Source organism: Anabrus simplex, chromosome 6 (genome assembly GCF_040414725.1).
Source record: "Anabrus simplex isolate iqAnaSimp1 chromosome 6, ASM4041472v1, whole genome shotgun sequence".
Lineage (NCBI taxonomy): Eukaryota > Metazoa > Arthropoda > Insecta > Orthoptera > Tettigoniidae > Anabrus > Anabrus simplex.
In genome coordinates, this window is record NC_090270.1 from 161,438,568 (window position 1) to 161,463,497 (window position 24,930).

At 40.4% G+C, this 24,930-nt stretch overlaps 1 long non-coding RNA gene across 1 annotated transcript in view; it reads right to left on the reverse strand.

Moving 5' to 3' along the window:
* Positions 1-14,788, reverse strand: part of LOC137501168 (uncharacterized) — a 35,518-nt gene extending 20,730 nt beyond the window's left edge. The window contains exons 1-2 of the long non-coding RNA XR_011018392.1: positions 14,747-14,788; positions 6,671-6,717 (exon numbers count right to left, since the gene is read on the reverse strand). This is a non-coding gene — a long non-coding RNA (uncharacterized lncRNA). The remainder of the gene's footprint in view (positions 1-6,670; positions 6,718-14,746) is intronic.
* Between the last annotated feature and the right edge of the window lie 10,142 nt (positions 14,789-24,930).

Below are 24,930 nucleotides of genomic sequence, written 5' to 3' on the forward strand. Positions count from 1 at the left end.
ATGAGCTCTGTAGAGAAACAAAGCGCCAGATGGTGCAAGTAATAATGAAGCTGCTTTTGTTATAGTTAAAAAGAGAGGTGATTGAAGGGAAGGTTGCAAAAGTAGGAATATTAGGCTGTATTTTTTTTATTAAGACAGGCATAAGGAAGATTTTGAAAAGAAATTCCTATTGGATGGGTTTAAAGCAATATTTCAGGATTGTGAAAGCTTTTAAAAGTACATTTAAAAGTGGTAAGGAATAGTAAAAACCCACTGTATTATAAGAGAGAAATAAAGCCATTAAGGAGGAGGTGCAGGAGAGAAAAAAATAGAGTTATGAGTGCTGTGGAAGAAAGAAAAGATTCAAGGAACTTACTAAAAATTGAATTTAGCAAAAACGTCAGCCAAGGCAAATTTGATGGCAAAAAGACAAGAAGAACTAGCAGTCATATGAATGTTAGTGTAAAATGGAAGTAAGGCAGGAACAGGTTACAAGAAAGTCATTCCAGGGATCATTATTAAGAAAGGGGGAGTGTTTTCTTTTTGTTTTACATCGCACAAACATAGGGCTAGGAATGGGAATGAAGTTGACTGTGGCCTTAACTAAGGCACAGCCCAAGCATTTGCATGGTGTAAAAATGGAAAACCAAGGGAAAAATCATCTCAAAGGCTGCCAATGGTGAGGTTTGAACCTAGTATCTCCCAAATATAAGCTGACAGCTATGTGACCCAAACCACATAGCCACTTGCTTGGAAAAGGGGAGTGTACATGTGAGGATTTACAGAAAACAGAAGTATTCAGTCAGCAGTATGTAAAGGTAATTGGATATAAGAGTAATGCCCAGGTTGAACAAGTGAATAATAATGACAAAGTGCTGAAATTTATCTATGATAATATAAATGTTCACAAACAGATAGCAAAGTTGAGAGCTAGAAAAGTGCGTGGTATTGATACCCTATCTGGGGATATCCTAACGGCAATGAATGGGGTAGGATCAGATTACTTGCATGAAGGATCTATGTATATGAAATTTATAGAGTATGTCAGTGACAGAATAATCAAACTACAGACCAAGGTAAATGGAAAGGTCCTGAATATTATCCAGGTCTATGCACCACAGTCTGGATGCGCACAAGAAGAGAAATATGCTTTCCTTGGAAATCTGGAAGAACTTTTAGAAGAGGACAATACAATCATAATAGGGGATCTAAATGCCCAAGTTGGTGTGGATAGAATATGGTATGAGTTAGGGATTGGCCCTAACGGCTTTGGAACTAGGAACAGAGAAGGTGAATGCCTCCCAAATTTCTGTCTGAGGAACAATCTTATCATTAAGAACATCTATTAAAAGAAACAGCTTAGCCATAAAATCACAAGATATAGTTGGGATGGAGAACAGAGATCATTGATTGATTATGTTATATCTGATAAAGAAGCCGGGGCACATATCACCAATATGAAGGTGTTCCCAGGAGAAAGTATGGAGAGCGATCACAGGCTACTTACTGCGACTCTGAGAAACTGTGCAGTAGAAAAGGTCAAAACAAGATGTATACCCAAAAATTACATTTAGGAATTGGGAAAACTAGAGAAACAGGAAGAATATCAACAGAAAATTCGAGGCTAGTTACCCAGAGCAGATGTAGGAAATGGAGAAGGAAAATGGACAAAATTTAAGAAAGTTGTTGTGGGTACTGCAACTGACACTGTTGGGAAGACTAGTGCAAGAGTGAAAGAGAAGAAAACACCATGGTGAAATGATGGTATCCAAAGTGCCATATGAGAACGAAATATGGCAAGAAAAGAGAAGGACAAGGAGAACCAGAAGGGTGTAGAAAAGAACATGGACAGGCTACGAGAATTAGATCGAAAATACAAAGAAATGAAGTGGAAAGCAAAGATAATAATTGGAAAAAGAAAAATGTTGGACAGAGTTTACTGAGAAATTGATAGGAGACTGTAAAAGCAACAAGAAGCTACCTTATAGGGTCATGAAAAATAAAAGAATCCCATTTACACCAATAAATTCTCTAGAGAAAGGAGATGTAACTATCATATGGAAGAGTAAGAACATGTAAAAAGAGATGGGGAATCATTTTGTACAGATCTATAATGGAACGGATCTAAAAGAGAAAGGACAATAAAAGCCAGAAATGTTAGAAAAGACTGAAGTGCATAACACACCACTGTCTTGGTCAGAAGAGTATGAGCAAGGGCAAATCACAAGTCATAGATGAGGTGAGTACAGACATGATCAAAGCCACTGGGATTCATGGACTTCAATGGTTATATAGAGTGCTGAACATCCTCTGGAAAGAAGGGAAGATCCCAGAAGACTGGACAAAAGGCATCACTGGCCCCCTCATCAAGAAAGGAAGCAGGCAAAAATGTGGCAACTACAGAGGAAACACACTTCTGTCACATGGAGTTAAGTTGATGGAGAAATTATTGAACGACGATTAAAGGCCGTTATTAAACAACAACTTGAAGAGGAACATTATGGGTTTAGAAGCAATAGAACAACAGACCTTATCTTCACTGTTAAGATGATAATGAAAAACACTGGGAGAAGGGAATAGATACCATCTTTGTCGTCCTGGATACAGAAAAGGCATAGGACGGCTTGCCAAGGGACAAAATACGGGAATGTCTGGAAAGAAGGAACGTGCCAGTATATCTTACCAACAAGGTAAAAATACGGGACAAAATACAGGAATGTCTGGAAAGAAGGAAAGTGCCAGTATATCTTACGAACAAGGTAAAAATGTTGTACAACCACTGCCAGAGCTGTATCCAGATAGGAGATAGTTATTCTGACTGGTACACTACAAATAAAGGAGTGCAACAGGGCAGCACTTGCTCACCTCCCCAGTTCATTATGGTGAGGGATGAAATAATGAAGAGAGTGAAGAATGAATCTAATGAGGACTTCAATGCATTAATTTTTGCAGACAATGTGGTGACTTGGGGAGGAACAGGAGAAGAAGTTCAACAGAAATTAAACTCTTGGAACCAGCAGTTTAAGCAGTTTGGCCAAAAAATCATCCGCACAAAAACAGTAGCGATGCCAGTCACCAGGCAAGCCCTACAGCTTAACATCCAACTGGACAGCAAGAAACTAGAAAAAGTTAACCACTTTCAACATCTTGGCAGTATTGTAACTAGTGACACAAAGTCCTCTGCTGAAACAGAGTCCAAAAAGGAGAACAATTTTTATCACCAAGTTAGGTCTTTTCTATGGGATAACCAAATACCTTTAGGTACACAGAAAACCCTTTATGAGGTATATTTTCGTGCCAATAACTACATATGCCCTTGAAACCTTTATGATCAACAGTGGAGATAGTAGCAGACTTCAAGCTGCAGAAATGAAGTTCCTGAGGTCAATGCTATAGAAAACGGGAGGAGATAAGTTCTGGAATGAAGAGATCTGTCATAATACGCAGGTAAAGCAGTTGCTAAGTGAAAATATAAGAGGTGATCAATGCGACAAATCCTCTCAGTCATTATTCTTGGTTTTCTAGACCAGATTTGCCATCCCACAGCCAGATAGCTGATCAATTGTAATCACTTAGACTGAATGGACCTTGAACCCACCCTCAATTCCAGGTAAAAATCCCTATCCTGGCCGGGAATCAAATCCATGGCCTCCAGGTGAGAGGCAGGCACGTTACGCCTGGCCCATGGGGACCAGCATGTGCGTAATGATAGAGAATTTATTTCTGAACAGAATTCTGTAAAATAATTACTCTGAATGAGGAAAACAAAAACAATACAAATTCAAATATATGACACTAGTAGCAAGAAGGAACATGACAAGATAATTTGACACACCGAAAACTGCCGAGCTGAAGACTTATCACCAGATACATTGTGTTGTTGTCCAAAGTTTTAGATCACTGTTGAAGCACTTAGAAGTACAGTTGTATATTTACATTAACAGATAACTAACACTTATTACTGACACTAATAGGAACTATACAGACAATGAAAATATTTAAGCTTAACATGACTTTTTGTTGAAACAAGTCTAACTTTAAATCTTTTTTTACATTTTTAATTTAGGGCACTTATGAAAAGCTGCTCCTTTAGTATGCAGACCTTTACCGCATTTGACGCACATAGTTCGTGACCTCTTTCTCTGTTGCGGAGAGCTACATAATTTACCTGAATTTTTTTTTTTTACGCCACACACAGGAATAATTGTGATAATTTCTTGTCTGTTCCCAAACCATTCAGCACTCAGGGATTCTATTATACTGGAGTAGAACTGAAGCCTAGTCACTTTTTTTTGTCTGTTACGTTTTCCTAAATACAACAAATAAGAATTTAAGACCATTCTCAAAATGATACTGAATGCAACTTTTTTCCAGCATTAAAAAGACCAATGTTCATCTACATAAAAGTACACCATCATGTCATTTGTATCAATGTCCCCCCCAATATAATGATTATAATCCAAGATCACATCAAGTTTTCTAGCAGTTGCAGTCACTTCTGTTTCTATTGCAGCTCCACATGTACTTATAAGCATCACCTGATTTTTTAAAAAAAATTTCTGTTTGGATCCCACTAGTAAAATTGGCCCCAGCCTGAAATATTTATTCCAAACTAATCTTAATGGCTTTTTCTTAGCCGCTGGTAACCCCTTCCCGTTTCTTCACATAGTGCTGGTAATAAATGTTTTGCAAGGGGGATTGATGTAAAATAATTATCTGTGTAAATGTGAAAACCTTTCATAACATAATTCCTTAGAGACAAAAGTTTCATCACTACAGTGTATTCTCATCCATTATTTTTTATTTCGTTCTTGTCTTCCATGGATTTTCTTACTCGATACATAAAATCCCAACACAATTTTTACTAACTGCATCACACAACATCCAAAATTTTATCCCCACTTATAATGGCGCTTATTCAGCATACATTGAACTAGTTGTGGAGGGCATTTAGTTCCAACTAAACTTTTATCTATGAAGGGTTGCTGGTGAGGAGTATAATGATGTCTAAATAGTTTATTAGCATGGTCTACAAGTGGCTGAAATCGAGCACAGGGGCCATAGTGTGGAGACCCAGGAGGAGAAAGCTATTGACTATTGTCAACAAAATGAATTTAAAAAAAAAAAAGCTGAAATCTATTTGTTGGAAACATTTGACAAAACCAAGGGGGTAAAGAAATTATCTTGAGTACTCCAATAAGAAACAATAGTAGGTTTTATTATTACTTCCATACTCAGGATGACAGCAATGAATGCCCTTATTTCATTAATTGTAATGCCTCTCCAACATCAAAATCAGGAATTGGGTGACAGTTTTTTGTTTTTTTTTGTTTTTTTTGCTAGGGGCTTTACGTCGCACCGACACAGATAGGTCTTATGGCGACGATGGGATAGGAAAGGCCTAGGAGTTGGAAGGAAGCGGCCGTGGCCTTAATTAAGGTACAGCCCCAGCATTTGCCTGGTGTGAAAATGGGAAACCACAGAAAACCATCTTCAGGGCTGCCGATAGTGGGATTCGAACCTACTATCTCCCGGATGCAAGCTCACAGCCGCGTGCCTCTACGCGCACGGCCAACTCGCCTGGTGGGTGACAGTTCATTACATGTAAGGAGTTTGTGAGTGTAGGGATTTATCCTTGTGACTATAACTTTTTTTTTTACAATTTGCTTTACGTCGCACTGACACAGATAGGTCTTATGGTGATGATGGGATAGGAAAGGTCTAGGAGTGTGAAGAAAATGCTTCAGGGCTGCTGACAGTTGGATTCGAACCCACTATCTCCTGGATGCAAGCTCATAGCTGCATGCCCCTAACCACATGAACTATAAGGGTTAGCAGAGAGGAAGTGAAAAATAAACTGAAATTTGATATGGATGAGGATTCAGATGGAGGGGCATGTTTAAGTCTGGGAAGTTCCATGAAGGAGACAAGAGGTATGTTATCTGGTTCATTGGGAGAAATTCCCATAAAATGTTCTCCAGAGACATTACTTATCATCATCTTTGTCATCACTAGTTTCATCTACCACCACATTCATAGTAGTTTTAGTGCTTTTAGAAACAAATAAACGTCTCGTCTTTAGCTGTGGTGATCCAGAGGGGAGTCCGGTATAATTTCGTCACTGCTCTCTGAACTAAATTCACTATTGCTATCCGATAACAAATTATCCGCATTAACTTTGCACTGTTCCAAATACTCTATTAAATTTTCATCATAAACACCTGCTGAAAAAATTAAAAACAAAAATTACATAAAACATTTGCCATTTTGCTTTCACAAATCCACTCACTTGCAAGGAGCAATTTCCTACTGACCAATTACCAGAATTTCTAAACACAGGGAATAACTATTGTGACCAAAGCAAGGTCAGGCACACAGTAACTTGTAGCCTCTTCACTATAGGTTGTCACAAAAGTATGCACATCACTATAGGTTGCCAAAAAGTAACGTATATCACACTGGATTTTCAAAGGCCAATCTAATCGGCTTTGGCAATTTAAAGGGCCGGTGCTCACACTACCACCTCGCTCCAAGCGGGTTAAATAAATAGCAAGTTGTATGATGTCTATTAAGATCAGACATAGGCTATTTACATTTAACTGTATGATGAAATCAAAATCCACTGTAAACTTAAACCTTTAAATCTGTATATAACCTACGTGAATGAAATTTAAAAAAAAAATGTGTTTACCTTGTGGTAAATGGGCCACTGGAGATCCAATTCTTGGTTCGGGAGACCTGTCATAGGATACACAAAAGAATCAATACAATGTTTTAAGAAATAAAAATCCTAATGTAAGTTTAAATAAAAGAAATCCAGGTAGGATAATATGGAGTACAGTAATAAGATTGCCATATGAACAGAACTAAACCCAGGAAATCGATGAAGCCACCTCCTCTCACCACTTTCCATTACCTTACTAGCTTCACATAAGAAAATTAGCCATGTTAAGGTTTATGGTAGAGCTAATACTTTCACCACAATACCCCAGTGTAAGATTTTATATAATGGCAAGTCATTACATAACAGGAATTTTATTTTAAAAATTAAGTTTACAAGATAAAACTATAAATTAATTTTATCGATTGCAAATGTTAAGAACATTCAAGCTCTTTAGGCATTTTAAATTGTGAAATTACCTGCATTTCAGTCCAGTATGGCTAATGTGCCATATAGACACAACTGCACTGATGACCTAGAAGTTAGGCACCTTTAAACAACAACAGACACCACTGCAGGCCTCCTATGTAGGACAAATCAGGACAGTGCACCAGGGGAAGCATGTACCTCCATTTATATTATAACGTTTTTACAAGGGTACTACAGAAATGGCATTTTGCTTTATTCTTTGAACATTGTCAACCTGGTTTGGTCCACAAATTTTGGATGCCCTCAAGTAAAGACCTTTTAGTGTAGCCCATAACTAACTTTGCATTGCCTTTATTAATTCAACATGTGTGAACTACTTAGTCTATAAATGTTCCATCTACAACCCAAACAACCAACACGATGCTTGTCCTGGAACAGCAACATTCATCAACAGCGATCAAATATGAAGCTCTTAATGCTTCAGAAATGCTAAATTTACATCATAAAAACTTAAAGGAACAATGAGAGATTAAAGGAAAATTATGAGAAAAATCTCAGGGCCCAAAATTAAAAATGGAATACATTACCCGAAATGAAACTTGGATATATATAAAATTATCTACACTTACTGACACAATGAGACTGTGACAAATTCAATTTTTAAGCCACTTGGGAAGAATGAATATCACCAGACTTACTTATCAAATACATGAACTTCTGCAAATCAAACATAAGAGATCAAAATGGAATAAGCAGTAGAAAAAGACCTCACTGAATTAGAATCACTAAATCAGCAGGATAGAAATGTAATTAGAAAAATTGTGCACACGAGGCGATTTGAGGAAGATGAGAAGAAACCGACACGATGTACATGGTCAGAGGAACAGAAATTACAACAATTGATGAAAATGAAGAACTGTTAGGCAAGGAGGAAAGTTCAACAAATGTTGACTGTGCACAGTCCTATGTGATCCATTTGTGAAGAGGAAGAAGGAGAACAAGAATCAAACATTGTAAAAAAAAAAAAACCACAAACAAACCACATTTCTTTAATTATTATTATTATTTATTTTCCACTAATTGTTGTTACAATTTATGGATAGAGGATGGAGAAAGGGAATAGCCCCGCATACACAAAAGTGCCTCCATCACCAAAATTACAACATTCAAATATACAATAACATTCAACATAGAGTGCTTCTATACAGTTACCGTATTTACAAGGCATATTTACATTATACTCACAAGACCTGTAAGAGAGAGAGTGTGTGTGTGTGTGTGTCTGTCTGTCTGTCTCTCTCCGTTTCTATCTCCTAGAATCCCCACATATACTTTAGCTAGGCCGACTCACTCATACTTGCATACAGTCTCACTCGCTCGGGATCCCATGAACTTTCACCCATCCTCTCACTCATACTGAAAATTCACACAGTAGAAAAATTATATTATGTACAGAAGGTTTCATTATATATACATTATTCCGCTAAATATGCACACTGTTAATTTCAATCAGTGCCTCAGAGTAGGGATTGAATAGCCCGAATGCTATGATGATCCAGTGTGTTACGTACCAGTAGTATCAGAAAATGTATAAACCAGGGGAATGGCATGCTAAGAAGAACGTTATCTGACTCCCCAGCTACTTCCCATCAATATTCAGGCAGGCTGTTACACTCTGTACGACTGGGCGAGTTGACCGTGTGGTTAGCGGTGCGCAGCTGTGAGCTTGCATCCGAGAGATAGTGGATTCGAACCCCATTGTCGGCAGCGCTGAAGATGGTATTCCGTGGTTTCCCACTTTCATACCAGTCAAATGCTGGGCCTGTACCTTAATTAAGGCCTAATGCACTCCTAGCCCTTTCCTGTACCATCGTCGCCATAAAACCTATCTATGTCGGTAAATCAAATAAAAAATACTCTGTACGCAGCAGTAATCCTATCTACCGGAGATGAGGGGCAACAGAAGACACAAAGCACATCACGACAAACAATGGTCAATGTAATGTTATTGTTGATCAATGTTATGAGCTTTCTATATTGTAGGCCTACACATTTAGTTTTCTTTCGACTCTGTGATTTGTAAAATATTTTATACCGTAAACTGTAGTTTCTTATTCTCCGACTTTACATACCTATTTTCATTAAATACTGTTTACCCATTTTCTCGTTACTCTGCGCTGATATGGACTTAGTAACAAAAATCCAAATTCATGAATATCTTTGTGATCATAGCCAGTACGGTAACAATGTATAAGACATGAATAATAGGAAATTTAATACTACATAACCTTAGTTATGTAGCATTCATCGGTTACACCTCTAATAAGAAAAATTGAGATTTACATTTTAGGCCTTCCCCTAAACTACCACTTTACTCAGCGTGAATAAAATAATTTATAGCCTAGACTATAGTGACTTATTTCCTCACTTTGCATACCAATTTTCATCAAGATAGGACTACTAATAACAACAATATTTAAGAATTAAATTTTAGGCCTTCCCCTAAACTACCATTTTTCTCAGCGTGAATACAATGATTGATAGCCTAGATTGTAGCAATTTATTCTCCAACTTCGCTTACCCACTTTCTTTAAAATACGACCACTAATAACATAAATAGTTGAGAATTCAATTTTAGGCCTTCCCCTAAACTACCATTTCACTCAGCGTGAGTAAAATGATTTATAGCCTAGATTGTAGTGGCTCAACCCCCGACTTCACATACCGATTTTCATTAGACCACTAATAACATAAATAGCTGAGAATTCAATTTTAGACCTTCCCCTAAACTACCATTTCACTCAGCGTGAGTAAAATAATTTACAGCCTAGATTGTAGAGGCTCATCCCCCGACTTCACATACCGATTTTCATTAAATTCTCTTCAACCGTTTTCTCGTGATGCGTGTACATACATACAGACAGACAGACAGAAAGACAGACAGACAGACAGAAATTACGGAAAAGTAAAAAGTGCATTTTCTTGTTACTATGGACATGACCAATACATAAATACCATTATTTTCAAATTCTGAGCAATGTACAGACAATTTTATATATGTAGATGGATTCTTCCTGTAATAAAAGGAGAATTCCCAATCCAAGCTGGAACCAATAGAACCTTGCGCGCAATGTGAACGACTTGACCGGTAGTGTGCAACTAAGAAGTCGCACGGTTTTGCCTACATTTATTTTCTGTATCAGAAATATTGGACTTTAACCAAGACAGACCAATGTTCAACATGCAAACATTCAATTTTCTACCTGAAGATGCACTTCATATCCAGACCAGCATTTTATACTTTCAATGTGCAATTTTAATTGTCAATGTGCAAAACCGTTGTGATACTATTCTCACAGTCTAATTGCAACATATGTACACCAAAATTTTTTAAAATTTTTTATTGATCAGTACAACGTAATTTTATCTATCAACATTTCATTCACTCCACCATTTTATATGTATATTACCATACCACATACACAGTTAACTCTTCTAATTTTTTTATTTTTATTCCGCAATGTAATTTCATCCTAGGACTTCGGCAAATCAAAAGTGTATCTTATTTAGGCTGATGATGACCCACATAGGGTCGAAACTAGTTCCTTGATAACATTTTGTAATGTATTTATAGACATTGCAATTATTGTACTGTATTGAGTAGGTGGAATAAACTTTGTAAAATTATACTTAATCACAAATCGTTTCTGTTACGGGGTTACCCATGGAGCAGAAAAGGTGAAAGAAGGTGCTGGGGTGAATGGGTCTAACTACAATAACAAGAATTGAATTTAAAACTTAAACTGAAGATTATATTTTCAGAACTACAAACTTAAGAATTTTTCATAACAATGACACGTCAGGTACAATGACAAATTTTAAACAAGACAAGAAAATCCAAAATTAGTGACTTTTACAAAATCTGGGCTTCAAGCCCCTTGCTTTACTTTTCCTGAGCTCCTAGCTCAAATTTACAAAAGAGCACACATTTATACAAGGGCAGAAATCCCCTAATTCAAAGAGCACTTGCTCCCAAAATTACAACATCTAGCCTTCAAGAGGCATTCATAAATCTTACTTTGAAAAAGAGCTAACAGGCTCTCAGTTTTCCAAACCTACTCAAGGCAACATCAACTTACAATTCCTGGCCTCTCAAGGCACAACTCACAATTGGAAAATGATATACAGGGTTATTTAATACCCAACTTACTGGACCTTCATGTAAAAAGAATAACGGTTAAATAAATGGCCCGAACACAAAATGAATGGAGGCGTATGCTTGCGCTCCTAGATATGAACTCTTAAAACCTAAAGGGCACTAGGCCAATGAAACAGGGGCTATTCCCAAACTACTGAGGTGACTCATATGAGGATAAATTAATGCATTACGGAAAGGAAGAAAAACAGTTACAAAGCATAGTCACCTCACACCAAGATGAAGGGGAGCTCGAGAGGGTACATCACTCTCTATCCCCGATTTACAGTAGAAGATTTTATGAACTTTTTTACATTAGCTGACAGAAGTTACATTTTAGAAAAGAAGGTTACATAGTTAATAATTCGGACCTTTCCCTCGGGTTAAACTGCGGAGCTAGCAAGAAAGAAAGATGTTATGTGGCCATTACCTGGTAGATGTACTGCTGCCTGATGAAAGAGGCCTCCCGCCTCCTGCTTTGACACACACTCTTAGTAAGATGACAATCAATTGGCCAAGAGACGTGAAAATCCGCAGTTTATAAACCCTCAGGGAAGGTTCGAGATCATTCATGAACAAGACACACCCACCGAATTTTATTGGTAGATTTCAAAGGTAACAGTCAGAATCGGAGAAGAAGCCTGTGATAGGTGGAAAATTAATTACAGAAATTAGTGATTGGTTGGACTCAAAACTGGCGGAAAGAAAAGGTAAATATTGCCAACCCAAAAATAAATGAACATCAATCAGTAAAAAAAAACTTATAAATACAAAACTTCTTTAAATCAAAAGTTCTTTCACTTCACACCAGGGTGCATGATCATAGTTTTTAGTAGTGTCATCTGTGGAAGAATGTCCAAACTTCTTGATGAATGGCAACCAAAACACTGATAAAGTCAGTCAGTGTGGGCAACTGCACAATAACAAAATTACTCGATATTTTAGTTGTGACATCTTCTGATTAAATTTCTAAGTAGGTGTAGTTTCAGTTTCACTGTTTTACCAATAGAGGAGTTCTTTAGGCGCAGAATTTGAGTGCGCGGCATTTCCATTATCAATAAAATGTCATCACTTTAGTTTAAATATCTCTCAGCATTTCTTTCTTATGATCTTCCAATGAAGTCATGTTGCTAGACAACAGTTGTTTTCAAACTGAATGGCCTTGAGATAACTCCCATCAAGGGATCTTTTCAAAGAGAATATACCTCAACAGGAGTCCACACTGATGTCAACAGAAGGCAGAAGCATAGTGCCAATGCTCATCAAGCAGGTGTAACCCAACAACACAGGAATTATAAACAGAACAACTTGTTGTCAAGTGAAGTCCAGCACAGGATTTTTATGCTGTCAGGACTGCCCTACTGTGTGATTACTAACGTTCAAACATAAATTGTAAAAAATTGCTCGTTTAATTTCCAAGTTATTTTGCCATAAATGACTTTAAAAAAAAACATTTCCCCTGAAACTAATGATGTCAATGGTAAATATCAGCAAAATGTTCCCAGCAAGATAACAATCTGGCATGATGCCAAGGAATGTGTGACACAGTCCAAGCTTAGCAGTTGAGAGGAGCAGACGTCCAAAAGACGTTAGAGAGCGCTCTTGTACAGCACCCAGGCGACTGGAGTTGGTTAAAGGATGTTGATGATGATGATGATGATGATATCATACACTCTATAAGGAGTTGTAATTTATATATGAATATCACATACAAATGATAATACTTTATATATGAGGCAGTTTTTCTATTTAAGAGAGTGACAATGAAATAAATAAGAATACTGCACAGTAATGGTTAATAAGAGAAAACTGCTGATGTCAATAATTTATGAACTAAAGTGTAGTTCTGGTTTGCTCTGGTCAGTATTACTTTTCTTACAGTTTTGTTTCATTTGATGACAAGACTTGTGTAAGTCTCCCTTCAGGCACTCTCATGTTGTCCACAGGCATGATACACTGAGGAAAATGGAAATTGCAACACCCAGAACGAGTGGTGCTACATTGCTGCAATTGAACATGCAGGACGAGTGTTTGGTTGTGATTCGATGATTACACTTTCAGGTCCCTCTGACTGCAACTTTGGACAACAATCAATACAGGATGTGCCCATCACAAGCTGCAATACATTGATGAATTCGTCGAGGCATGGAGTCAATAAGGACCTGGATCTCTTACTGAGGAATTGTGGCCCATGCTTGCTGCACTGCATGGGTCAGTTGTTCCAGAGTTGTGGGTGGCTGAGGACGGTTAGCCAGTTGTCGACCCATCATGTCCCACACATGCTCAATAGGACTGAGGTCCGGGGATCTGGCAGGCCATTCTAAGGTTGTGATGTCATGGAGAGCTTCTCTGGAGATGCGTGCAGTGTGAACCCGGGCATTGTCCAGTTGAAACATCCCATTAGCAATGTTCGCCATCATAGGGACAACCACTGGATTGAGTATCCTATCAACGTACTGTCGAGCAGTCATATGCCCTCAACAAGCACTAACTGTGATTTCACATTAAAGCCAATGGCTCCCTAGACCATAATGCTTGGTGTTGGCCCTGTGTGCCTCTCGACAATAAGATCTGGGCCGCCCCTCTCCCCGGTACATCGGCGCACACGATTCCGGCGATCATTGCGGGCAAGACAGAAGTGCAATTCATCACTAAAGACGACCCTATGCCATTCGTCGACCCACGTCGATCTTTCTCGACACCAGGCCAGCCTTACACGTCGCTGTGGGGTCAATGGAACACCTTCTGCAGGGACACGGGCTTGTGAGCCAGCTGCATGCAGGCGATTACCAACTGTTTGTTGTGTAACGTGGGGTGCTACAGCTGCTCGAATTGGTGCTGCTGTTGCATGGGGTTCCACCTGGGCCATCCGAATGATGCAGCGATCCTCTCTCACAGTTGTCTGTCGCGCTGGGTCTGTGCCAGGTCTACGAGTGAGGGTACATTCATGTGACCACTGCTGCCATACACGTTGTACCGTAGATGCCTGTCGGCCAACACGTGCAGCGATAGTCCTTAGCGATAATCCAGCCTCACACAGCCCAATTATCCGAGCCCTCTCAAACAGCGACAGTTGTTGATAGCGTGCTCTTCTCTGTCATTGAGGCATGTTTGATGGGGAACACTTCACTGCACAGACTGCAAGTCAACTATGCTACACCAGAGTCCGTATACTGGAGTTGATTCCTCCACGACCAATCACGTGGGGAGACCTATAGCAACAATCCAATGGGTCTGAAACTTTGATCGTTTACATACCTACATGGCATCGTTCAATATCTTGAAAATCAACACTAACGACCAATGCCTTCATGGTGTTGCAATTTCCATTTTCTTAAGTGTATTAACAAGATCAGAAATTATGATACTATTCTACTGTGATGGATTTTTTGTATATCCTTTTCATTCCGGTTAGATGTATATGTTCTAAATATCTCCGACATAAGTAATAATAAACACGATGGAGAAAAGAATTTACTTACAACTCAGCAAATTGAAGTGCCTGTACTAATGCTTGATAATCCACAGGTGATCCTTGCTCTGCTCCTAAAGTAAAAAAAAAAGATTATTAATATAAGGAAAGTAAAAAAGTAATTGCCAATGAAATACATAAAAACCAACCGTAAGATGGCTGCCCAAAAATAATGAACACTGTAATTATTAACGATGTTTGAATTTCAATGAAAATTAATTAAATATATTTCAATTTCTATTGTACGATTGTCTCCTTGGAAATAGAACTGAAGGATATGAAAGGGTAATTGGTAAATGTGGGAAAGACATTGAAGCTAATAGGAAGGGAAGGGTTTTCTGGACTTCTACACTAGTACGTGTTTAGCAGTTACGAATACGTTCTTTAAGCATAAGGCTATTTACTGCTACACATAGGAGAGTAGGTGCATCAGACCCATAATTATTGACTATATCTTAACCGACTTTGAATTCAGGAAATCTGTTATTAATGTGCGGGTTCGATATAGATGTTGATTCCCATAGGGAACCTGAAATACTTATCTCGAATGAGTAAATTTATAATACCAATATAAATGGTCCGTTATTGAACATTGTAAATTTTCCAGCTAACTCATTCCTGGTTGCCAGCGTTTCACCCCAGTGTGCTAAGTTGGGGTCATCAGTTGGTAAACAGCAAACCCACCAAGATGCATGGCTAGTGCATACCATAGAGGCCTGGGCCTAGGGGGATGTTTTCATTCCCCTTCCCGAAGGGAAGGTGCGGGCCGCCTAGAGGGTGAACCCCTCTCTCTGGCCAGGAGAGGTGACGAGGTTGTGGAGATATGATGGAGTTAGGAGATGGGTTAAAGAGGAGATATTATTAAGGCGATGTGGAGATGTGGTCTCTTGGCTAAGGGGTGTAGGTCTACTCTGTGCTTTTTACTTGAGCTTTTATTACAGACATATACAGTTGGTTACAAGTATATAAGTGATTTTTCTTGTTGGCATATGAATACATAAGATTATTAAAATGTTGCTACTCTAAGTTTATGTATGGGTGCCAGGATGAAGGTGAAGTGCAATGATTTGGTAGAAGGAGGATAGATTCACGAGGGATGTGTGTAAGAGACGCAGAAGGTCGAATGTAGGTGGTGTCGATAGGGGGTAGTTTGGTGGGGGTGGGTAGGAGCAGATAAGTGGACTTGAAGATTGGAAAGAGGGAGCAGGCCGGGGACGGCTACGAGGGGTAGTAGGGCGGTTGGCGGGGAGAGCGGGATGGTTCGATGTGGTGATGGCGGCCGTAGAGGTTGATTCCTTGGTTGATGAGGTGTTCGGTGTCTTCAAGTGTCGGGAGTTGTAGTCTTACAACATAAGTGGATCCTTCTTCATTGCGGATCCGAGATGCTCTCCTTATGGGGAGTCCTGCCTGGTGGAGTTCGTGGGTTATGGCTTCCGCTTGTATTCCGGGGTTCACTCCATGGACGACGCAGCTAAATGTGCTATTGAGCTCGGGCGGTGGTGGTGTCGCTGTTGGGCTTGCTGAATTGGTTGGAGTACAACCAGTAGTGTCTTTGGCAGGAGGTGTATATTGTGGCGGGGGGGGGGGGGGGTGAGAGGAAATGTCATAGTAGGGAAAGGGTGGGACATATTTGTGGTGGCTGTAGGAAAGTTGGAGGAGGGATGGGTCATAATTGTAGTAGTGATCGGGACGGGTGAATGGGTGTGGGCTGAGGTAGTGGTGGTGGTGGTAATAGTAGTTGTAGCGATTGCTGGAGTGGTGGGGAGAGAAATCAAAGTTTGCTGCTGCGGGGGCGGTACTGTTGAAGGTGGAGTTGTTGCGTTGTCTGGCAGCTGGGCCTGGATGTGCGGTGGCGTATGCTCGGTCCTGTAGTGACGATCACGGATATCCACTCCTCTTTGTACGATGTACTGGTGATCGTCCGCCTCGGAGATAAACAGAAGTACGTCGTGGGCTGGTTCGGGACTGACGAGCAGCCTGGAGGCACTGTAGACTCCCAGGTTGCGTAGATCTCTTTCAATTTAGTAATCAGCAATGGAGGGATTATATCCAGTACGATACAGGTGAACACAAGAAAATTATTTCAAGGAAAAAATTTACTGTGTCCACGTATTCAATACAATTATATTCTGTAGTGATTAAATCCTACATGACTTACATATACTAATTAGGAACATGTTTTGCCCTAGTTTTGGGCATCATCAGCCTATTAATAATCTTTAGGTCAAGTCTTTAACACGTTCAATGAGGATCACGCGCTGGCGCGTGACGCTACTTTATAAGCATGTGCAGAGCACGCGCCTAGCACGTCATGGGACGGTTGCTAGGAAATGTAAATCACAGGTTTTCCGCATGATGAGAAAGGCTCTAATTGTCATCCCGCACATCGTGTAAGTCCAGTCTACTAGCAGATTCATCCGTAGCCACATGTGCGCATGTGTATTCCGTTTCCCACGTATTTCCTCTCCAGAGTTGTCGTCATACGTCATCATTCATTTATAGGATCATTGAGCAGCAAGACCACTTCAGTTTGAGCTGAGACACTGCATTTTATGTTTATTAGTTCTTCAGGAGAATTACGAGTGGTTCCGCTTTTGAAATTAAATTCCACTACTACAATATGTTCAGTAAAAGAACTAAACTTGTAATTGTTGTTTATTCTTGCATGATATATGTGTATAACACGAAAGAACTTCTAATTGTCATTCATTCCTCATCACATTTATAAGTAACTTGAAAGAATGTGCAGTAATCATTTTTGACTGCGTCATGATGCATATGTTATCATTTTATTTATATTTCTTTCTGATGGCCGACAATGTGATTCCTTCAACATCACGAGACCTAACCAATTAGCCAAAGTATTTCATTTTTGTTTGTCAAATTCTGCAATAGAGAAGTGTAAATATGAATATATTTATGTCTGTAACTTACTTTATGCATTTGTTTGCTATCCGCGGTAAACAATGCACAGTAATCTACCAAAGTGCGTGGCGCGTGATCCATCTGGTGACCAGTATTACTCCTCGATTTCAACCACCGTGCGGGTCATGCACCAGGCGCGTGAGTGGGATAAGTCCACGAGTTCGATAGAATTCGTCCTACCAACGTACAAAGCTTCGATAATTACAACTTTTAAAGAGTCTCACGCAAATACTTTGCTCAGGTTGGCGGGTACGTCACGCTCTGCTAATACGCAGTGAACGTGTTAAACCAATTAAACATTAGAACTTAAAACTAGATACATGGTCTTATGCTTAAGAAATTTTACAAAAAGTTGTGCTTTACGTGATATTTACATAGATTTACTATGTGTACATTAATTAAAACCCAGAATCTGCTTCCATGTCACAGATTCTGGGTTTTAATGTACACATTGTAAATCTGTGTAAATATCATGTAAAGCACAACTTTTTGTAAACATTTTTAAGCATAAGGCCCTGTATCTAGTTTTAAGTTCTAATGTTTAACTGGTTTAATGACTTGACCTTAAGATTATTATTAGGCTGAAGATGCTCAAACCTAGGGGGAAACATGTTCCTAATTAAGTCATTTAGGATTTAATCACTACAGAATATAATTGTATTGAATAGGTGGACACAGTAAATGTTTTTCTTGAAACAATTTTCTTACTGTTATCTTCAATACGGAACAGATATGAGATTAGTTACTTGTAACAGGTGAACATGGTGGAGGTAGGGAGGCCGACTTCCTTCCTAGTCAGATAAAAAATTGGATGTATGGCTTTTCAGGTGTTTGCTCTATTACCAGCATTTCGTCTTAGGTCTGACACTAGACTCGTCAGAGTAGGATGTGTCAGACCCTACCCACTGATGCTGGGGTGTATGCAGGTGAACTTATCAGAAGCCTCTTATGTGGCACAGTCTGATAACTGCATAACCCACTGATGCTGGGGTGTATGCAGGTGAACTTATCAGAAGCCTCTTATGTGGCACAGTCTGATAACTGCATACAGGAGATAAAACTCCACAATGGAATTAATGCCCGCCTAGCAATTCCAAATGGTAATACTAAATTCCCATGAAGGGAATGAGATATTTTTCCACCAATAGAGCATATCAAAAGTCAGATAAAAAATTGGATGTATGGCTTTTCAGGCTGGTATGCAGCACTACTTCGGGACGTGGACAACTCCCATTCCGATCGACTCATCCGCCAGACGGTTGATCCTCAAGGCTCTATACTATGTGACTTGATCAGACTTGTCGACCGCCCTACGGGGCAACCTACTCGGGATGTCCTGCTTATCTACTATGACTTGTGTGAGGCACGGAAGATCCTCAAGGACGGCGTCTACATCAAGGACGTTTTCTGTGAAGCCGTCACACCTCCTGACGAGCTCTTAGCGAGCTGTCGCCGTTTTCCTGCACCGGTAACCGCCGCCACACGTCGTTCCTCTAGTCAACTCACCAAGTCATCCCCCCCTGTGGTTTCCACTCCGTCTACCACTCTTCCGCTTACTTCCACTACTTGCACTGCCTCAACCGTCACTGTTACTACCTCCTCTTCGTCCGTCTCAACTTCCATGCCTCCTTCGACTGTTCTCTCTACAGTCAGCCACCCGACTCCTATCATGTCTACTTCTGCTGTTTCCGTCCTTGACAACCCATCATTCTTCCCAGCTAGTTCCGTCACTACTACGGGTCTCGTTACGTCCGGCCCCTCCACTGCTACTTCTGATTCTTCCCCATCCTCCTCTCACAGCTGTGTCATTAGGGGCTTGGACCCTACCATCTCTGATCAGGTTGTCCTGCAAAAACTCCGACAGGCCGGCGTCTCCGTGCATCGGGCGTTCCGGATCTACAACGATGACGGCCCAACCTACATGGTTCGCCTGCAACTTCCCTCAGCCACTGAAGTCGACCATCTTGTTACTAATGGTGTCCTTTTCCGACAGCGAACGTATAGAGTGGAACGTTCTCGCTCCCAGCCACGTCCAGCTTCCTCTCCCCCCATTCCTCCTTCTCCTCGCTTATCTTCCACTCCTCTATATACCCCCCCTCCGACCGCTATACCCTTCCTCCCACCGCAACCTACCTCTCTTTTACCCTCTTTCCCGCTCCTGGATCTTCTTCGTCTATTTGCCACGTCCCTCATTAATATGACCACCACTGTATATTACTTTCTTTTGCAACAATACCCTTCTCCTCCTCTCAATTTTCTCCCTTCCCAGCCCCTGTCTTTCTCGCACTAAGATTTCTAGGTACTGTATTCCGCAGCTCTGTCCCTCTCTGTGTTTATTTACTTATATATTTGTACTCTCTGCACTTGCTCATGCCATTGTAACAAGTATTTGTCTTTACTTTTTCATAAGCGCGCCCGAGATCCATGATCAATAAACTTTACCTCTCTCCTCTCGTATTTGCAGGGTCTTGCCTGGGGGGGTGCTTTGTGGGTCTCCCCTGGGCCCGCCTTTTGTCGCGGTATCCCCGAGCCTCATCCCTTATAGTTTCCTTTACGGTATGTACGACACATACGGCTTTCAATTGGTGTACTTTACTCATTTTCCTATGTTTCACTAGGCCCCTAAGAGCTACTAGTTTAGCTGTGGCCCGCCCACCTCCGTTGAGGTGGGAATGAAATAACCTTTTGATGATGATGATGATGATGTTCACCTGCATACACCCCAGCATCAGTGGGTAGGGTCTGACACATCCCACTCTGACGAGTCTAGTGTCAGACCTAAGACGAAATGCTGGTAATAGAGCAAACGCCTGAAAAGCCATACATCCAATTTTTTATCTGACTTTTGATATGCTCTATTGGTGGAAAAATATCTCATTCCCTTCATGGGAATTTAGTATTACCATTCCTTCCTAGTGTCAGGCCAATATGCTTTATTGTGGCTGGCGAGGTGCAAGAGTTAACCACTTAACTGGGGAATGGTTTTATAACGTCAACCAGCCAGAGGGTAATTATTCAGCGCAACGTGCACTTCTGGAATGGGTACAGTAGCGTGCGTCAGATGTAAATACTCAACAGAAAAATATATTTTACTTGATTTATTTAAATTATTAGTGATATGTAGAAATGCAATAGCATTATGTTATTACTGTTTTTCTTGTAAACCCATAAATATTTACATATATACACAGTGTGTTTATACAAAAGTGTTCCTTTCATTATTAAGATGACATTTTTCAATTTTGCAGATATGCATCAATAGGTTCTACATACTTTCTGGTTCATAGATCATTCAGAAATAGTGCACAGTGTGGTAAATACAGAAGCATGGGCAAGCACAAAATGCCACATCACATTCCTCACAGCAGTAGACAGTTTCCTGTCGCCTCTGGTTTGACAGGCACACAACACAACATTTTCTTGAGTAATTCCTACTTCCGGTTGGCGAATTCTCAGATAATTCAACATCTTTCCTAACCAAGCCATGTTCACATCACTTGGAACAGTTTACCACCACATACCGACCAATTTACACAAAGTAATCAGAACATGGACAATGGAGTTTGCAGAACAAGTGAATCATAACAACAACAGCAACAACAACGACAACAACTCGCAAATTTAGTAATTTCAATGTACATATACACAAATAAATTCTTTACAAAAAATTTGGCACGGACCGCACAAGGCAACACGAGACAGCTGTCGGACTGCCGCCTAGGTGCGAGCTATCCGACTGGCGTGAGACCGGATAAAAATGAATAGGACAGCAATAATCACATCTAATATGAATGGAATTAGTTTTAAATTATGATAGTAGATGGCAGAAGTGATTAAGAATAGCCAGACACCTATAGGCAGCTAACCCTACATAAGAACACATTTAGAAGTACAAGAATGCCTAAAGGCTTCAAACCCAATACTTGTGCGACACCTTTAGGTGTCAAACTCAGTTAAGGGGTTCAAGATGAGGCGTCACCCAGCCAGGCAAAAAAAAAAAAAAATAAAAAAAATTGAGGCGCTGTAGTCACTGGAGTAGTTCACAAGGAAATTAATTGGAGCAACTGGCAGTGCCAGTGCACTATGAGAGACTTTGTCTCATTACCAAAAATTGATGCCTGCCTGGCCATCAGATGATATAGATGTTGATTCCCATAGGGAACCTGAAATATTTGTCCCGAATGAGTAAATTTATAATACCAATATTAAATGGTCTGTTATTGGACATTATAAATTTTTCAGCTAACTCATTCCTGGTTGCCAGCGTTTCACCCCAGTGTGCTAATTTGGACTCATCAGTTCGTAAATAGCACACCCACCAAGATGCATGGCTAGTGCATACTGTGGAGGCCACTGCGTAGGCTAATTGGAGCCACTGGCAGTGTCAGTGCACTATGAGAGACTTTGTCTCATTACCAAAAATTGATGCCTGCCTGTTCATCAGATGATATAGTTGTTGATTTCCATACGGAACCTGAAATATTTGTCCCGAATGAATAAATTTATAATACCAATATTAATGGTCCGTTATTGGACATTATAAATTTTCCAGCTAACTCATTCCTGGTTGCCAGGGTTTCACCCCAGTGTGCTAAGTTGGGCTCATCGGTTGGTAAACAGCACACCCACCAAGACGCATGGCTAGTGCATACTGTGAAGGCACTGCATAGGATAATTGGAGCCACTGGCAGTGTCAGTGCACTATGAGTGACTTTTTCTCATTACCAAAAATTGATGCCTACCTGGTCATCAGATGACATAGATGTTGATTTCCATACGGAACCTGAAATATTTGTCCCGAATGAATAAATTTATAATACCAATATTAATGGTCCCTTATTGGACATTACAAATTTTCCACCTAACTCATTCCTGGTTGCCAGCATTTCGCCCCAGTGTGCTAAGTTGGGCTCATCAGTTGGTAAATAGCACACCCACCAAGACGCATGGCTAGTGCATTCCATAGAGGTCACTGCATAGGCTAATTGGAGCCACTGGCAGTGCCAATGCACTATGAGAGACTTTGTCTCATTACCAGAAGTTGATGCCTGTCTGGCCAGGAATGAGTTGTTAATGAGACAAAGTCTCTCATAGTGCACTGGCACCGCCGGTGGCTCCAATTAGCCTACGCAGTGGCCTCCACACTCTCAGTTTTCGGCTAAATGACCAGCCAGTTACTATCAGTGACGACGTTTCGACCAGACTCTAATCATAACAAGGAATCTACGACGCCATGAGTGCATCTTCTCCGCAGAACTCTCCAGAACATCCTCCAAAGCCTGAAATGGACTTCGACCAGTCGAAACAAGCCAGGTGCCGAACGGATTCCGAAACTTCTACTGTCGATGGTGGCTGGAAAAGGATTCGCCCTGTTCCGGAACTCCATTCTGCTGCTTCCTCCAGCTCGGTTTACACGTCACCACCTTCTGTTTGAGGTTCAGCTGGAGCGGTCGACCCAGACCCTCAGCTGGGCATTAACCGTTTGCCTCAGCAGCCTACTCCATACATGCCTGTCAACGTGCAGAGCTATGTCCAGGCTGCCTTAAACCCAGCCATTCCACCCAATATTCGCAACAGGAGTGTCATCAACACGTCACATCAGGCTATGGTTCAACCGTCATTTGACCTTATTAAGCTACAGCGCGTCAATCCTGCACTTTCTAATACCAAAAAGATCTACCAACTTCTGACCCACTACACGCTGAATTTTGCTGACTACAAACTAGAAATCCAGTGTGCCCGTGATGGGGGCTTCAATATCAAAACTTGTAAGCCCTACTTCTCCCATTTCATCAATCGTATAGGAGCTCATCAACTGGGAGTGCATGCCAGAGCTACCAACATGTCCATGCAGCAACCTGCCAGACGAATAGAGCCCCCCGCCTGCATGGCACCTATCTTGTCTGTGGTGGCTTACGGGGTGGACAGGGACTACACGGATGACGAGGTGGCCACCCAACTCCAACTGGAAGGCCATGGCATTATCGTTCTACATTGGGATTTTATTTGACGTAAATAAATATCACACGAGAATAAGTTCACTTCCTTGTATAAATTACTTTATTTACATTGAACGTCACAACACACAATTATACACAGTAGCAAATGACACTATATACAATACTCAATAGCGGAGCCGCCTGAAGTCGATTCTGACAAGTACAGATATCAACAACACTGACGCACATACTATAACATACTCTCTCTTGAATTCACCGCCTGGCTCACTTGAGTCCAGTACTCAGACTCCACCCTGGAGCTCAACAGTCACTCCCAGTCCATCACTTGCCCGAGTCCCAAGAACTAAGAACTTAGAACTGACTTCACTGACCGACAGCTCAATATCAATCAATCAATCAATCAATCAATCAATCAATCAATCAATCAATCAATCAATCAATCAATCAATCAATCAATCAATCAATCAATCAATCAATCAATCAATCAATCAATCAATCAATCAATCAATCAATCAATCAATACTGATCTACATTAAGGGTAGTTGCCCAGGTGGCAGATTCCCTATCTGTTGCTTTCCTAGCCTTTTCCTAAATGATTTCAAAGAAGTTGGAAATTTATTGAACATCTCCCTTGGTAAGTTATTCCAATCCCTAACTCCCCTTCCTATAAATGAATATATGCCCCAGTTTGTTCTCTTGAATTCCAACTTTATCTTCATATTGTGATTTTTCCTACTTTTATAAACGCCATTCAAACTTATTCGTCTACTAATGTCATTCCACGCCATCTCTCCGCTGACAGCTCGGAACATACCACTTAATAATAATACTTGTAACATACCACTTAGTCGAGCAGCTCTTCTTCTTTCTCTCAATTCTTCCCAACCAAAACATTGCAACATTTTTGTAACGCTACTCTTTTGTTGCAAATCACCCAGAACAAATCGAGCTGCTTTTCTTTGGATTTTTTCCAGTTCTTGAATCAGGTAATCCTGGTGAGGGTCCCATACACTGGAACCATACTCTAGTTGGGGTCTTACCAGAGACTTATATGCACTCTCCTTTACATCCTTACTACAACCCCTAAACACCCTCGATCAACCATCTAGAATGATCGACTTCTGGAAAAGTTCTTACAACACTCTAATGGAACACACTCGAAACATCGATCGACCAGCTAGTCGAATGTTCCTCCGCCATTTAAAAATGTACATGGAAATATCTACAACATTCGTAATGTCTCTACGTGTATCTGGATAATAAAACCTTACAGTAAGTTTCCAGAACCCTTCATATATACCAAATATAG